The following is a 15,714-nucleotide window of genomic DNA, read 5'->3' on the forward strand; positions in this document are numbered from 1 at the left end:
AATGGTAGCACGGATTGCGGACACGTGAGTATGGTTGCCATCAGTGTCACCCGCACAACTTGCTTGTAGCAGCAGATAAGTGCGGTGACACTGATGACAGTTTTGCTTTAAGTCGCTGATACACTGAGACAGCTATGCAGTCTAATAAATTAGAGGTATTAAAACAATTATATCCTATGATACCGTATACACTTATTAAGGGTAGCGTCACACATGCTGTATTTTGCTACATATTTTATGCAGCTGATTTTGCTACCCATTGACTTCAATGGGTAGGAAAATGTGCAGCAGCAAAATACAACATATGCGACCCTACCTTAAAGAGTACCTGTCACCAAATAAAACTTTTAATATAGTGTTCCTTGAGTAGTTAGCAGACACACTCCCATTCACTTGCTTTTAAAATTATCAACATAAATATGTTTAAAATGTAATATAAAAAAACGGCCACTAGATGGCTCTGTTCTGTTCCCTGCTGCAATTAATACAGTGTTTGGTCTCCTCCTGGCCTGGCAGAAGACCAAACTCAGGAAGTGTTTTTCTGCACTGAGCTTAATTGACAGCTGCACAGAATCTCACTAAAAGCTGCAAAGAGCCTCACTGAAAGCTGCAAAGAGCCTCACTGAAACATGCATAGAGCCTTACTGAGAGATGTACAGAGACTCACTGAAAGCTGCACAGAGCTTAAGGTCTTCTATTTATCACAGCACTGCAATTATGTTCAGGGGGAAGTGGTCCCCCAGCAGGCTTCAGTGATGTCATGACTGCTGGGAAAAGCCCACTTTCTCTTGCAGGGAGATTGCACTATATGAGCAAGAATAAAGGTAAGATACAGAGCTTTTTAAAGCTTGACATTTTTTAAGGGTGGGAGGAGTGTTAGGTGTAGTTAGGGAGTTAGTTTAGAAAAGTTTATTTGGTGGCAGGTACTTTTTAAGGGTATATTCACACGGCAGAATTTCCGCAAGCAAAATTCTGCACGGATTCCGCATGCATGTTCTGCATCAAATTAAAGCCCATTCAAACGTCAGAATTTCAGCATGCAGATTCTGCATGGATTCTGCATTGATTCCGCGTCAATTCCGCACAAGCCAGAAACCACCCAAATGAATGTGGACACTGAATTGGTGCGGATGTACGGAAATTCTGCTGTATGAATATATCCTAAGGGTATGTTCACACTGATAAATTGGAGAGGAATTTACTCAAGTAATTCCGCTCACTTATTCCTCTCCAATTCAGTGAGCAGTGGAAAACCCAATAGAGTTTAACTGAATTTCCAATCCTCAGTTCACACTTAGGAATTTCTGCAAGCAGAATTCTGACTCTGAATTCTGTTCTGCATGAAGAATGAACATGTACTTTCTTCATGCAGAATCCGCTTCTAAATTCCCATAGACCGCAATGTTAATATTTTTTTTCCGTCAAACGCGCTTTTGCACGGAATTTGCACAGAATTAGTGCTGAAATTTGCAGAAATCTGCATCAATTAGACACAAAAAAAAAACGGAAATTCCACAGCGGAATTTTTAAGCTAGAATTCCTCGCCAATTCCTCAGTGTGAACATACCCTAACAATGAAAGCCATTGGATGTGTGCAAAAAAACAAACAAAAAAAAAAAAATATATATATATATATATATATATATATATATATATGTACACTTCAACTATGAAAAGGGCCAAAGTTTATATTTTTTAAATGGTTGCCCTATCACTATCTGGATGTAGCATAGATGTGGAGATATTGGACAATTTCAAATTCTACCTGATTATTTTTCTCCAGGGTATAGCTGAGGTGTCTAATTCCAGTGACAACAGCAGGCAGGATAGTAACCTGATAATATTCATTTACACGTTGTCAACAGAGCTCTCGCGGTGTATTGATTTCTTCCAGCAGTTTATATTATACTGGGTTTTATTTATATTTCTCAGTTGCATTGTGTTATTTTCTGTATTAGTGGCATGGGACAATATCTGATATGAACGGTACTGAGTCATTTAATTAAGCGATTGTCTATAAAATATTGGGAGTTTCCTATTGGGAAATCAACTCTGGATAGTGGTTTCTATAGTAATTTATTCTGGTCAAATCTGTTACCTCTTCATTTTCCTCAAAGACAGCACAACTGTATCATAGCATGTTTGCAGTTGTCCAATTCTCATATTTATTGCAAAAACTGATACTTTGTTTTTCAAAAAAGATCTCACTTGCTGTACTTGCATGTCTATTTCTCCCTTGCCTTCCTGCTGTTGAATGTGTACAACTGATGAATACAATATGAAATAAATAAACAAGTAAAGTATTTGATGTATTGCCTTGGATACAGATGTTTACTAAAGAATATTACTTATATGTTCATAAAAACTGTGCCCAGTTCAAAATGGTAGTTGAGTTTAAAAGCTGTTGCTGATATTTAAATCAATGTTAAAGGGGTTGTGCAGAGAAAAGTAACTTATCCCCTATCCACAGGATAGGACCTCCAGGGTCTTTCAGAGAAGCGCATGCTAGGGACCTCACTTTATGTGTTCTTGTAGATTTAAAGGGATTATGTAGTGAAAAGTAACTTATCCCCTATCTGTTCTCCTGAATAGGCCCAGCACTCTGCAGGGAGTGGATGCTGGGGACAGCACATGCTCCATTCATTTACTTCCGATAGAGAATCAATGGAGCTTCTGCTGTCCCCCTCTTTGCAGAGAGCTGGGGTCCATTCAGGAAAACAAATTGGGCATCAGTTACTTTTTGTTACACAACCTCTTTAACCTCTTAAGAATGCAGGGCATACCTGTACGCCCTGCACCCGGTCTTGGCATATAACGTGTGGTCACGCTGTGACCCCGCGTCATACCGGGTTTGTCCTGGCGGCTAATGAAACGCCAGTACCCTGGGCTAATAGTGTGCGGCACCACTCGTTGTGCCATGCTCTATTAACCCTTTAGACGCGGCGTTCAAAGTTGATCATCTCGTCTAAAATTAAAGTAAAAGCTTCCCAGCAGCTCAATCGAGCTGATCGGGACCATCGCGGGGAAAACAGTGGCTGTCCCCTTACCTGAAAGCCAGGCTTGAGGAATCAACCGCAGATAACACCGATCTTTGCTGTGTCAATGCATGGCAATGATTTCTGTAGCAGATCTGTGTGTGCAGTGTAATAACACTGCAAAATAAAGTGTGAAAAAAAGTTAAAGGGGTATTCCAGGCAAAACCTTTTTTTATATATCAACTGGCTCCGGAAAGTTAAACAGATTGTAAATTACTTCTATTAAAAAATCTTAATCCTTCCAATAGTTGTTAGCTTCTGAAGTTTTCTGTCTAACTGCTCAATGATGATGTCATGTCCGGGGAGCTGTGCATGATGGGAGAATATCCCCATAGGAACTGCACAGCTAACTTCAGATCACGTCGCAAAAAATTAGCCCTCATACCGGCCCGTATCCATAAAAATAAAAAAGTTATAGGGGTCAGAAGATGACAATTTAAAATTTTCCTGCATGTAGTTATGATTTTTTTCAGAAGTAATCCAAAATCCAACCTATATAAGTAGGGTATCATTTTAACCGTATGGACCTACAGACTAAATTTAAGATGTCATTTTTACCAAACAATGCACTGCGTAGAAACGGAAGCCCCCAAAAGTTAAAAAATGTAATTTTTTCTTAAATTTTGTCGAACAATGAATTTTTTTTCCACTTTGGTGTGGATATTTTGGTAAAATTACTAATGTCACTGCAAAGTAGAATTGGTGGCAAACAAATAAGCCCCAATATGGAATTTTATGTGCAAAATTGAAATCGTTATGATTTTTTGAAGGTGATGAGGAAAAAATGAATATAACGCCTGCGCTCCGGCCGGACTCGCTGGCCGTGAACGCTCTCTGTCCCCGCTGTCGGCGGACCTGAGATTCACATCGTGGGATGTGCCCACATGAGAATCTCAGCCCGTCACTCAACGTCCTCACGGTCAACATCCTTCCTTCCCTGCTCTTACTCTTATAGGGCCAGTACCCAATTAATTAAAGTGCTTGCACCTGTCCCCTGCTCCATAAATCTCTGCTCCTCCCTTCCGGATCTTTGGTTGTTTATGCCATTGTGAAGTCCTCTTGCTACTGTGTACTCACTACTGTGTACCTGTTCCCTGTTTCCCAACCTACCTGTACCTGCCCTGACCTTCTGCCATCCCGCCTCATCCTGCCAGCCACGTCCTGACAGTCTCTGTCTGTGTCACGCAACCCCCCGGCGACCTGTGTGGACGAGTCGTGCCAGAGGTGGCGACCTGGGTGCCACCTGCTGCAGCAAGACCATCCCGCTTTGCGGCAGGCTCTGGTGAAAACCAGTGGCACCTTAGGCCCCGCTCCCTGGCACGGCTCATGTCTCCATCCACACAGGCCCAGAGGATCCACCACCTGCCTCTCATAAACAGCAACACATAAAGTGAGTTTTCATGGTCTTAAGAAAAAGTTGTGTGATAAGGCTAGAGTGGTGCAGACATTACAAGATGTTCTATTTTCATTTAGTCTGTATCTGTTCTTGCTTGTTGGCAGACCTTTGGTAAAGGGTGCCTTGGTCTTCAATGCTTCACAGAAAAAAAGGTCCTTTCATTTCATAAAACATAATATTAACGACATATCTGAAAACATGTAGACAGCACCACATCAAAAAGAAGGGGCACTAACATAATGTAGTTTAGGTATACTTAGAGTTCAAACATTGAAGAACAGTGTTCAAGAATAATACAGGATAATAATAACAATAATAATAATAATAATAATTGATGGTGCTTACATTAAAGGTAGTAAAGCAGTTTGTAGTTCACTTGTTCCCTGATCTTACATTGTTAATCATTAATTCAAATTAGGATCTAAAGTCGAATTGCAGTCCTATGTATACTCACAAGCAGTAAAACTCTTAAGGTCAATAGTCAGGTTGTAAATTGTAGATTGTAAGACCTCAGTTAAGATATGTATTTTAACCCTTTATGATATGTACAGCAACTTGAAACCAGGGGCGCAATAAAAATAAATAGAAAAAAAACCAAAGAAAGCTTAGAAAAGTTGCTTTGTTTTAACCTAAACAATTGGTCTTCCAAGCACATCACCTGCCCCAAAAAAGGAAAATGCAATTACTGTCCCTGTTAAAATACCCAATCTACATATATAAAACTCAACGTGTGTGTGTTTGTGTGTGTGTGTGTGTGTATGTGTGTGTGTGTGTGTGTATGTATGTATGTTCCACAAAAACTTCCAAACGGCTAAAGATATTAACATGAAACTTGGCACACATGTTACTTATAGGTCAACAACAAACATAGGATAGGTGATTTAACCCTTACTCACCCCCATTTGCCAGGGTCGGGGTTTTTGTTTAACCCCTTAAGGACCCAGCCATTTTACACCTTAGGACCCGGCCATTGTTTGCACATCTGACCACTGTCACTTTAAACATTAATAACTCTGGAATGCTTTTAGTTATCATTTTGATTCCGAGATTGTTTTTTCGTGACATATTCTACTTTAACATAGTGGTAAATTTTTGTGGTAACTTGCATCTTTTCTTGGTGAAAAATCCCAAAATTTGATGAAAAATTTAAAATTTTGCATTTTTCTAACTTTGAAGCTCTCTGCTTGTAAGGAAAATGGATATTCCAAATATTTTTTTTATTCACATATACAATATGTCTACTTTATGCTTGCATCATAAAATGTATATGTTTTTACTTTTGGAAGACACCAGAGGGCTTCAAAGTTAGGCAGCAATTTTCCAATTTTTCACAAAATTTCCAAAATCACAATTTTTCAGGGACCAGTTAAGGTTTGAAGTGGATTTGAAGGGTCTTCATCTTAGAAATACCCGACAAATGACCCCATTATAAAAATTGCACCCCCCAAAGTATTCAAAATGACATTCAGTCAGCATTTTAATCCTTTAGGTGTTTCACAGAAATAGCAGCAAATTGAAGGAGAAAATTCACAATCTTCATTTTTTACACTCGCATGTTCTTGTAGACCAAATTTTTGAATTTTTACAAGGGGTAAAAGGAGAAAATGTATACTTATATTTGTAGCCCAATTTCTCTAGAGTAAGCACATACCTCATATGTCTCTGTAAAGTGTTCGGCGGGCGCAGTACAGGGCTCAGAAGCGAAGGAGCGTCAAGGGGATTTTGGAGAGTACATTTTTCTGAAATGGTTTTTGGGGGGCATGTTGCATTTAGGAAGCCCCTATGGTGCCAGAACAGCAAAAAATAAACATATGGCATACCATTTTGGAAACTAGACCCCTCGAGGAACGTAACAAGGAATAAAGTGAGTCTTAATACCCCACAGGTGTTTCACGACTTTTGCATATGTAAAAAAATAAAATAAAAATTTCACAAAAATGTGTTTCCCCCAAATTTCACATTTGTGCAAGCGATAATAGCAGAAAATACCCCCCAAAGTTTGTAACCCCATCTCTTCTGAGTATGGAGGTATCCCATAAGTTGACCTGAAGTGCACTACGGGCGAACTACAATGCTCAGAAGAGAAGGAGTCATATTTGGCTTTTTGAGAGCAAATTTTGCTCGGGGGCATGTCGCATTTAGGAAGCCCCTATGGTGCCAGGACAGCAAAAAAAAACACATGGCATACCATTTTGGAAACTAGACCCCTTGAGGAACATAACAAGGAATAACGTGAGCCTTAATACCCCACAGGGGTTTCACGACTTTTGCATACGTAAAAAAAAAAAAAATCACAAAAATGTGTGTTTCCCCCCCAAATTTCACATTTTTGCAAGGGTTAATAGCAGAAAATAACCCCCAAAATTTGTAACCCCATCTCTTCTGAGTATGGAGGTACCCCATAAGTTTAACTGAAGCGGACTGTGAGTAGTGAGTGGCGGCGATACCGCTATTCTTTTGCAGGTACCGCGCAGCAACTCTTTACAGGGATATCTGTTGTATTCTTTTCTTAGGCACTGGGAGTCGGACCTCGGACTGTGAGTGAGAGCCCTATACATGAAAAGAAATTATACTATACCTGAACATATGGGCTGATTGGCTTTATGTATCTTTTTTATAGGTTATCCCTTCTGGATCCGCTGTGATCAATTACACCCGCATAGTGGCACCTAGTATCGGGGTACCACATGTAGATCAATTACACCCGCATAGTGGCACCTAGCATCGGGGTGCTACATGTATTCACTTATGTTAATATATTGAGTGACGCTATTGTTATCTCTTTATTTCACACATAACCACATTGTTGAGACTTTTTATATGTATGAAGTTCTCCTGATGACGCTCTAGATTAGGGCAGAAACGCGTAGAGAGCGTAATATATTTACATGTCAATCCACCGGATTGGTGGCGCTCTGCATATCTGGTAAATCCACCAACGGGTGGTAACCTTGAGTGGATCCTGTGTATTAGCTATTTTAGATGGTGTTGGTTCACAATCACTATAGTGGTGTATTTTAATTTAATATAATAAAAGTTATATTTTAGTAGCACTCCCCTCACACTTTTTTATTTTTTTTTGGAAAAGTTTTTTTGCATGTAAAAAAAGGTGCCTGTATTCATTTCAAATGTAACATTTTGCACGAAATCAGCATGAATTCCGTGCAAAATTCTCAACAAATCCGCATTTAGCAGAGAAAATAAAGTCCCATTGATTTCAATGGACTTCCGAAGCCGAAAACCACAAAAATATAAGACATTACACATCCGGAATACAGATTTTTTGCTGCAGCTAAATTTTTTCTGTGTGAATGGGACTATGGAATCCCATTGAAGGGAATTGGCTTGAAACACATGCAGAATTTCCTTGTGGATTTTTATGTGGAAATCCATCCAGAAATTGTGCAGTGTGAGGGAGAGAAGGAAAAAGTGAATTTCAAAAATAATAAAATGTCTGTGTCCTCAAGGGGTTAATTGGTATGGATGAAATATTTATTTTCATACTGATAAATAATGCACACAATGGCCCTCATTTACTAAAAGTGGCGTATCGGTTTGTGTTTCTTTTTTGTGTTTTCAACCTTTTTTTCACTTGGTATTTACTAATCTGTCGCAATTTTCCCGATATTTTAATCACAGGGCAAAACTCTGTCGCACGGTAATTTCTGTCGCAGGGTTCTGAGGCACCGTTTTTTCTTATGCAGGGTTTTCTGTCGCACTGTCAATTCTGTCGCAGGCAGGTTTATTTCTGTTGCAGGGTTTCTTCTACAGAAGTACAGATGTGGGAGGTGGGAATCCCAGCAGGGGTTTCCTTGACCTTCCAGTGAATATCCGACTTCGGCACTGGAGCGCTACACCGGCGTGGTGACACAGAATTCGGGTATAGATACGTAATTGCTTTTTATTGATAATCATAAAAAGTGGCAATACATGGTAGGACTACGCGTTTCTGAGGGGCTCCTTCCTTCCTCAGGTCCGAGTTACAGTGTGTGGATACAGTATTTTATATATACATATTTCCATGAATACATTAACCCATTAAACATTTGAAGTTTGCTGGTTGTGAATGCCATTGGAGGCTGAGTATGACGTTAGCCTCCAGGGTCTATTGGTGGTGTATAGGAATGAATGGGCTAGATCTATACCATTGTGATTTTTGGCTAACTGAAATCAATGGGCCCATTGTGGTCTGTGGAGATCTTGTGGAAAAAGGAGTAGAAGGCTAAACAGCAGGGGCCTGGTAGTGAGGTGGATGGGAGACCCTGGTGTAGGTTCAATTCCTGGGTTGAACCCACACCAGGGTCTCCCATCCATTTTACTACCAGGACCCTACTGTTCAGCCTTCTACCCCATTTGCAACAAGATCTCCATAGACCACAATGGGTCCATTGATTTCACCAGGAAAAAAATCACAATGTTATAGATCTAGCCCATTCATTCCTATACACCACCAATAGACGCTGGAGGCTGACGTCATACTCAGCCTCCAATGGCATTCAGACCCAGCAAACTTTGAATGTTTAATGGGTTAATGTATTCATGGAAATATATATATATATATATATATATATATATATATATATATATATATGAAGTACTGTATCCACACACTGTAACTCGGACCTGAGGAAGGAGGGAGACACATATAGATAGATGTATTAAATGAGTATATATATATAATTATTATTTTTTTAAATCACCGTCATTACTGAAACGATAGGAAAAAAAGTGTTGAAAAGACTCATAAAAAAGGTGTTAAAAAAGCTAAAACCTTGCTCAAAAATTGAATTGTGCAAAACATTACAAGTAAAAATTGCTTGAAAAAGACGAGGCAGGCAATGGAGCAAACAGCCAGAGAATTTACTCCGCTTTCTGAAACTTTATACATGCTTTCAAGTGTCAGGGTTTCTTCCCAGATAATTCACATGAATTTCAGAGTGGTTTTAGGAAAAGACAAGTGTTTTTGGCTGAAATGTAGGAAACACGCCCCTTTTACCGAAATCAACGCCCATTTTGTAGTTTTTTTTTTCACTGTGAGTGATTCAGATTCTGTCGGATTTTTTTTGTCGCACATTCCGTTTCACGTTCCGTGCGACAGAATTTAGGTGCAAAACCCGACAAAAAGAGTCAGAAACATGATAGTAAATGAGGACCAATATTTTTGTGGGATAATCCCTTTGGAGAATGCATCATCTGATATAAATGCAGCCTTTATTACTGATAAATCAAGCTCCAGAGTTAACCTCATCTATTGCTTTGAATCTGGAACCAATGCATAGTGTGGAATTTGGCACCTTTAAGTTATCCTCTAAATAAGTCATTAATTCAAGATGTCCTGGCAGATCTCTTGCCTTCTTTTTATAGAAATACATAAGAGATTCATGTGTCCTCCACTTCTATTTTTACTGTTTTAACAGCTTTTATTATCTTTGCAGATCTGTCCTTGGAGAAGAAAATAATCCTCTGAGACTCTCGTGACTGACTCAGCTGATTTCATTTCTCCTTCTAAAAGAACAACATCACCATCATCTTCAGATTCCTCTGACTACAATTTCCTAGATATTTTCCTGAAGAATTCTTTATGGGACATTTTTTGAGCTTTAACGTCCTGTATGACTTCCGAGAGTTGGGACGCCAACCAGGAAAAAATTCTTTTACAGCTGAAGAAATCTGATTCCGCTTCAGATGGCCCGCATAAATAAAATATATCACCCTGTGGAAACTGCTTGTAGGATTTACATAATCTGTAGTGTGACTTTCATCTGCATTTCTGACTGTCCTCAGATTAACAGCTGGACATCTGTAGATATGTTTGTACTACGTACAGTGCCTTGTAAAAGCATTCACTTATCTTTGCTTTTTTCCATTTTACTTCATTACCTGGGATTTAAATAATTTTTATTAAGAATATGTATAAAGGTCCCAAGATTCCCAATTATCACAGTAAAATTATAAAATAACTTGTTTAATAAACAAACAAACAAATAAATAAAACTGTAGCTGCATATGTATTCACCCTCCCTCTTTTATAAAACACTTAAACAAGGTCTGGTCCATCCAATTTAACCTGAGTCTGCAATAGGGAGGTCTTTGCATCACATCAATACTTGGTGGTGTAGGTGCCATTTTTTTTTTTTGCTCACCTTTCCTTTTGTTTAATTTCAAAAAATGTTGGGGTACATATATATTAAACGAAGAAAAGTTAAGTTTTAGCTAATGCATATCCTCATTACTTACTTGTGATCTGGTGCAAGGGAATGTCTGTAACTGGGGAGCAGCGACTTAAACATGTTTGGCACTCCCCATTTTGGGAAGTGTTGGTGTGGCACCATGGTCAATCTACTCTGATACATCAGGCATTGGTGGGTGGAAATCCTGGCTGATCCATGCTTGATTCATCTTCGCAAAGGTCAGTCTCTCCACATTTTTCCTGGACAGACAAGTTCACCTTGAGTTTAATATGGCCCTCACCACACTAAACACTCGCTCTGATGGCACACTACTGGCCGGGCAGGACAGCTTTTCCAGGGAAAACTCTGCTGGATGTGGCCACAAATCAAGTTTGGCTGCCCAGAAGTCCAGCGGATCTTCAAGGTGTGTTGGCAGGGTCATGTCAAGGTATGCCACCACCTGCTGGTTCAGTTCCTGCTCCAGGTCTACCTGGAGTTGCTGATGAGTTGCTTCACTATGCGGGTGAAGAAAGCCACTCATCAGCCACTGTAGACTCAGGCTGCTGCTGATGGAGCTGGTACTGCTCCTGCCACCCTACCCCTCCCCAGCAGCCATGGCAGTGGAAGGTGAGCGCAGAGGGCCCCCCCCGAGTCAGACCTGAGAGAGGATGGACGATGGCGCAGATAGGTATCAGCCAACTGACTACGTAGGATGTCTCTGTAGTAGGTCAGTTTGCTCTCCCTCTCATTTTTTGCTGGTAGAGAAGGTACAATAAGGTGGAGAGCCAGAAGTCATCCCGCTGCCAAATGGTAACAATTCGGCAGTCACTACGCAAGCAAGTGGGCATACATTGTGCCATTTGTGCAAGTGACTCGGAGGGACTCCCTGCCTCCATCCTCACTGCATACTGCCACGGTGTGTCTGGGTCCTCTGTCTCAACTTCCTCATAACCCTCTAGCTCCTCTAGCTCCTCCTGCTCCTCCTCGAAAAAAGACATATGTCCATCAAAGTTCAACTCATGCTGCCGCCAACTCCAGACTGTGTCATACAGCCACTATATGGTCTCCACATGCTGCCGCCAACTCCAGGTTTTGTCATTCAGCCACTATATGGTCTATATGATGCTACCTTCAGGCTGTCTTATTCTGCCATCAAATGTTCTCCTCATGCTGATGCCACCTCCAGGCGGTCTCATACTGCCACCATATGTTCTCCTCCCGCTGATGCCACCTTTAGGCTGTCTCATACTGCCACCATATGTTCTCCTCACGCTGATGACACCTCCAGGCTGTCTCCTACTGCCACCTTATGTTCTCCTTATGCTTCCGCCAACTCCAGGCTGTGTCATTCAGCCACTTTGTGGTCTCCTCATGCTGCCGCCAACTCCTGGTCTGTGTCATTCAGCCACTATATTGTCTTCTCATACTGCCGCCAACTCCAGGCTGTGTCATTCAGCCACTATATGGTCTCCTTATGCTGCTGCCAACTCCAGACTGTGTCATACAGCCACTATATGGTCTCCTAATGCTGCCGCCAACTCCAGGCTTTGTCATTCAGCCCCTATATGGTCTCCTCATGCTGCCGCTTACTCCAGGCTGTGTCATTCAGCCATTATATTGTCTCCTCATGCTGCTGCCAACTCCAAGCTGTGTCATTTAGCCACTATATGGTCTGCTCTTGCTGCCGACAACTCCAGGCTGTGTCATTCCGCCACTATATGGTCTCCTCATGCTGGGTACTGGTATTGCCACCCACCACCCCACTATGTCACTGGGTCACTTTCAGGACTCCTGATGCTGCTGTTGCCACCTTCAGGCTGTCTCATTCTGCCACCATATGTTCTCCTCACGTTGATGCCACCTCCAGGCTGTCTCATACTGCCATCATATGTTCTCTTCATGCTCATGCCACCTCCAGGCGGTCTTATTCTGCAACTCTATGGTCTCCTCATGCTTCCGCCAACTCCAGACTGTGTCATTCAGCCACTTTTTGAACTCCTCATGCTGCCGACAACTTCAGGCTGTGTCATTCAGCCACTATATGGTCTGCTTTTGCTGCCGCCACCTCCACGCATTGTCATTCATGCACTATATGGTCTCCTCATGCTGCCGCCACCTCCACCCTGTGTCATTCAGCCACTATATGTTCTCCTCATACTGATGCCACCTCCAGGCTCTGTCATTGTGCTGCTCTGCGACAGTGATTCTAATAGCGACACCTCTAATCTCCATATCATACTGAATATCAGTGTTAATTCACTAACCCAGAACACACCCTATGCATGTTACAGCAAGGCAAAGTGTTCTACACCCCTATTGAGGCTCTCTGTAGGCCAGAAATAGCCATTTTTAATACAGATTCGCAGCAAATAAATTTGGCCAAATAAAATTTTTCAAAAATTCGCTCATCTCTAGTCTGCAACACCACTATTTAAACTTTGAACATCCCATGGAGTGCTGATAAATTTTATATAACCAAATGTGAAGAATATGGAACTACAAACACAACATAAACTTCCAGAGAATAAAATGAGGACATTTAATTAAAAAAAGAAAACAGGTTTGGGTTGTAGGAAAGATGGACAAGATTTCATACTGGGACAGAGGTTCATTTTACACCAGGACAATTGGGGAGATTTTTTAAAATCTGTGTAGAGGAAAAGTTGACCAGTTGCCCATAGTGACAAATCAGATTTCTCGTATAGTTTTTATAAAGGCAATCTGATTGGTTGCTATGTGCAACTGGTCAAATTTTCCTCAGCACAGGTTTCAATAAATCTTTCCAAAATACTCTAATTGCATTGCTGGTAACCACAGGGCTTGTAACCACAGGGCTCTAATGCAAAAACTGATATCAGTAACTACAGCAGCATAAAAGGGACACAATCAGGAGAACACACAATGACATCAGTGATTGGTGACATCTTTTTTATCTGGTCCATGACTTCTTCCAGCCACATCTTCCCTCTGCAGAATTTGACACCCGGACATCATTGATTCCACTATGCCAGGGAGAGGGGGCTTTTCCTCTCTTGGTACCCTGTGCCCCCCCCCCCCCTCACCTCTTCTTCCTCTCCAACATTTAATAACAGGAATCCCTAGCTCACTCTGGGACCTCCATGCAGTGTGGCCATCCAGTACTGCATCGATGGGTCTGTGTGACCCAGCAATGCAGCTATGGGTGGCAAAATGGAAACAACATATAGTGTAATAGAGACGTTGGTGGTGTGGGGGAAGTGGTTTGGGGGGACACAACTTTTGGCACCCTGCACCACATTGTGGCTCACTGCACTCTATTTTGGCACACAACCAAGCAAAAGCAGGTCAGATTCATAATAGTAAATCAGGGCCATTGTTTATTGAACTTTTTTTATATACTGTTGCTTTTTTGGTTTTGATTTTACAATATGTGAACATACCCTTGAAAACAAACAATGGTGCATTATTTTGCAAGGCAGTGTGAACATAGTACTATAAAAAAAAATGAATGTACACAATGTGGAGTAGCTGTGCACTTTAGGTGTTCTATAATTTCCTGCAAAATGACGTAACAATTCATTTAAATTGCTGGTGATTTACTGTAACTAGACATATAGCTGGTTCTTTGGCTGACACAAGGCCTGTGCCACCAGTAGAATAGCTGGGATCAGAACTTACTCAAATTTTGACCACTTAACCCCAGGGATGCTGCAATCAAAAGCAATCACAGCATTTAGGTCAGCGTTTCCCAAACAGGGTGCCTCCAGCTGTTGCGGAACAACAACAACATCCAGGAGGCCTGGACAGCCAACGGTGATTTTTTTTTCGTAGTTTTTGATCTTTCATCTCTTTAAGATGAAGCTAGAAGGATCCACTACTAAACTTTGGTTAAGAAAAACATCAGTTTACTTTACAGGACCAAGGACACTGCTCCACTTCACAGTTTGGATTGTTTACAGCATACAGTATAATTGGGCAGTGATTGCTGCCAACGTACATGTGCCTATGAAAACTGCAGAGATCACACGCCTAAGGAGCCAACCTGTAGTGCTGACGTATCCCAGGACAGTGGGGTTTTGTGGCAGTTATTATTGGTATTTGTTAGTTATTTATTTACAGTATTTATTTTTTAAACCAAAACGAGTAGTGGATTCAAAAGAAATGGGAGAATAAAAAAAAGGATTTATAGCGCTGGATCCACTCGCAAAATACTGAACGAAAAACGCACTGTGTGAACTGTGTGAACTGTTTAACTATGCATCGTTCATCATTTGTTGGTCTTGTCCTATCCGGGGAGAGAGAGAGAGAGAGATTTCATTAACCCTTTGTTCTGCCTGTAACATTTTAATGTACACGATATTTACATGTCGATAACATATTGCAATAAGGACACACTTTCGATCAGTATGTATATTAAGAATGCCATTATATGACATTCATCCAGCTGATTCAAAATATGCAGGTTATTCGCCTATGAAGTAATAAAATGCTCTTTCCCAGTCTTCCTGCTTGGAACCTCCGGCTTGTTGTTTTTTTTCCCCTTTCCTATAAAGAGCTGCACTAGGATCCAGGAGACTACAGGCAGTAAGTGAGCTGTCTGCGGAGCTCCACCCACATCCCCATCACATTGAAGCTTTCACCCTTTGCTGCACTCCAGAATCCTCTATTTATTCCCTTTTCTTGGATCTCGACGTCCTGTTATGTGTATGTGTTCCCTGGTGAATGCTGATTGCCTGTGCTGACGTCTCAGAGCTGGACCCTGCTGCACAGGGATGGCAGGATCATCTTAATGTGCTGAGAAGGAATGCACACAATCTGCTGCTGCAGTCATACAGGGAAGCTTGCCTCTACACACTGGAAATCTAATTCTTACTTCCTCTCCAGACTTTTGGCTATAGACTATTATTTCTGCACTGCTTGCAGCTACCGCACATTAACAATGCAACGCAGACCTGCATGATCCCAATGCAGAGATGAAGTTTCATAGCTGACTCTATTTGGCTTACAAAAGAGGAAACAAAATAGCATATTGCACCCTAATAATGTTCATGCCCCCCTTTTCCATCACATCAGCGACAACAGGGATTCATTATTTCCCAAGCCGTGCCAGTCTCTGCCCTACCTTAGAATGGTG

The 15,714-nt window shown here is 41.2% G+C and overlaps 1 protein-coding gene across 4 annotated transcripts in view; it reads left to right on the forward strand.

The window, feature by feature from the left end:
* The first annotated feature begins 15,188 nt into the window (after positions 1-15,188).
* Positions 15,189-15,714, forward strand: part of DSEL (dermatan sulfate epimerase like) — a 94,538-nt gene continuing 94,012 nt past the window's right edge. For all 4 annotated transcript variants that reach the window (XM_056521483.1, XM_056521482.1, XM_056521484.1 and 1 more), the window contains exon 1: positions 15,189-15,711. The gene's annotated coding sequence lies outside the window, so the exon portion shown is untranslated. The remainder of the gene's footprint in view (positions 15,712-15,714) is intronic.

Source organism: Hyla sarda, chromosome 5, assembly GCF_029499605.1.
Source record: "Hyla sarda isolate aHylSar1 chromosome 5, aHylSar1.hap1, whole genome shotgun sequence".
Lineage (NCBI taxonomy): Eukaryota > Metazoa > Chordata > Amphibia > Anura > Hylidae > Hyla > Hyla sarda.